Source organism: Copadichromis virginalis, linkage group LG9 (assembly GCF_057382275.1).
Source record: "Copadichromis virginalis isolate Kocher_CV1m ecotype Utaka linkage group LG9, C_Virginalis_male_GT1.1, whole genome shotgun sequence".
Lineage (NCBI taxonomy): Eukaryota > Metazoa > Chordata > Actinopteri > Cichliformes > Cichlidae > Copadichromis > Copadichromis virginalis.
The window spans coordinates 19,931,710-19,933,967 of NC_140626.1; the positions used below are offsets into that span (position 1 = coordinate 19,931,710).

At 39.3% G+C, this 2,258-nt stretch overlaps 1 long non-coding RNA gene across 1 annotated transcript; it reads right to left on the minus strand.

Moving 5' to 3' along the window:
• Positions 1 to 1,406: 1,406 nt before the first annotated feature.
• On the minus strand, positions 1,407 to 1,837 carry LOC146701756 (uncharacterized). Its single transcript, XR_014922383.1, has 2 exons — positions 1,614 to 1,837; positions 1,407 to 1,467 (listed from the first exon to the last, which is right to left on the minus strand). It is a non-coding gene; the product is annotated as an uncharacterized LOC146701756 (long non-coding RNA).
• Between the last annotated feature and the right edge of the window lie 421 nt (positions 1,838 to 2,258).

Here is a 2,258-nt window from a genome sequence, read left to right on the forward strand (position 1 = left end):
TCCAAGTTCTTGCCTGGAAACTAATATTCTGCAGAACAAGAGCGATCCCAGGGTCACCAGATACCATTCAAAGTTAATCTGTTATTGATTGGTAATTGGGCATAAGAGATCCTCCACTTTTACTCTGTTAGAAGTAACGTTTTTCTGTTTTTATCTCGTCTACCAATAGAAAACATCTCTGTTTTCTTTCTGTTTCACATAATGTTCTACTATTTCAGTTTTTATTACACTTGCAGTAAAATGTAGATACTCTATGTATGAGGTGTGTCCCTACACTCATCATTAGATGCAATGGCTTTCAACTAAAACTCAAACCCATACTTAGAGTGAGCCAACGCATTCTCATTACTTAATTTGTATTCCTGTTCCAGCACAGCATTAGCTAATGTCAAAAATCACCCCTGTTCAGATTTCAAAAACGTCTTTAGGCTAAGCTCATTATGAATTAAGAACCCCTCTGTGTATTCCTTGACTTCTACATACATACTCCACGCCACTGTACCAAATTATGCAAATCCTTTCTTTCTTAATGAAGCCGACATCCCATTGAGATCTGCGAGCCTGCATTAGTCCTTTAGTGGTCCATTTACATTTTTTGGCAAGTAACTTGAAAGTAAGGGGAAAGACATTTCAGTTGTCAGGCACAAACTCCTCCGTGCAATGCATCCAGCGTCGGCCGTGACATTGCTTTCTTGTTATCGCTGCGAGAGGCAGCAGCACAGCTGTAACATGTGGTCGCAGAACCGTCCGATAATGAATGAGGTGATAGGCAAACAGCAGAAGCAAAGCTGACGTCTCCTGGGTCTGATTAGGCTGTTGGTTTAATGAGCTTTTTGGCACATCCACAGAAATGCGTCTCTGTGCTTTTCTTTGTGCAGATAATTGCACAATTCACATGTTTATATTCGATTATTTTTGTCCCTGTGTAAAGCCTTTAAGGCGAGTGTTTTACATCTGTACTTCTGAGTCTGAAGAAAAGTGTCACTTCATCTTTTCTGTTGCTTCTTAATCTTAGCTCACCTTAAAAAAAAGGTGAAAACTTTTTTTTTTTTGTTTTTAGAAATGCAAACCTAAAGACCTGAGCACCTTGCTTAAGGAATCAACTACATAAAACATCTCTTAATGTCATTATGGGAACCGCCCATAATCCTGCACATTCAGAGTCTTAGCCAAGCTTATAGAGAAAGATCAAACGCAACAGTCGCAAGTGTGAAATGTTTGACTAGCAAACAGGAATTTTGATATGTGAAACAGGTAATTATGAACATTTTAATGTCACTGCTTTCTCGTGGGAAAAAACAAGGTTGTTTGTGTCAGTGCGGAAAGCATTTACAGTAATGTGCATAACTCAGAAGCCACCTCTCCTTTCTTGTAGCATCCAGTCGAACTGAGAAGGCCAGAACTGATGGTTGTTGAATGACCTTTATTATTCCTTGCCGTGTATCAGACAACGAACCAACGTAAGAGCTAGACAAACAAATGAAACAATTACCATATTATTCATGTACAGCATCTTAACCGCTCATTACGCTGGTCTAACCGTTATCTATTAAACTATATAATACATATTATGCATTTCAACTTGCTCAAATTAAATCTTATACATTACAAACCTTGTTCCCCTGTCGACTGTAGCTAGAACCATTTGTCTTCGTACAATTTAACTATATCCCTCTCTCCCTTTTCTCCGTTAGCATTAATTTTTCACCTTCTTCCGTCTTTCTGCACATCAAGCCGTTTACCGTTAAAACATTCACTTCCGGTCCCACAGGAAGTTACCAAAACAAAAGCACAAACGTTACATTACGTGAATGTGGGCCAGCTTTACACATCCGCCGCTACATTTCTTTTTTGTTTTCCTTCCAGGTAGCCAGACTCTTTTGTAAATTTTAATGTGGTCTTGACCAATAGTTCTCCAGGCTTTTAAAGACCTTTCAAAGTTTTGCTTTCATCTGCTGTTCACCAAAGCCTCATTAGCAACGATCTCAGTGGAAGTGTGGCTTTCAAAAAGTAATTCTTAAGGAAAGAAAACAGAGAGAAAAGGTTGAGGTATGGCAACATACACAAAAACTGAATGGATAATCACTGGCAATGGGTCCGATGGAGAGATGAATCCAAATGTGACAAATTTGGTTCAAATATGGAGGAAGTCAGGAGAGAGGTACAGCAGTAAGTGTCTACAGCCATCTGTACAACACAGTGGAGGTTCTGTCATGGTTTGGGGCTGAATTTCAGCTGGTGGTGTTTGGGATGTTTTC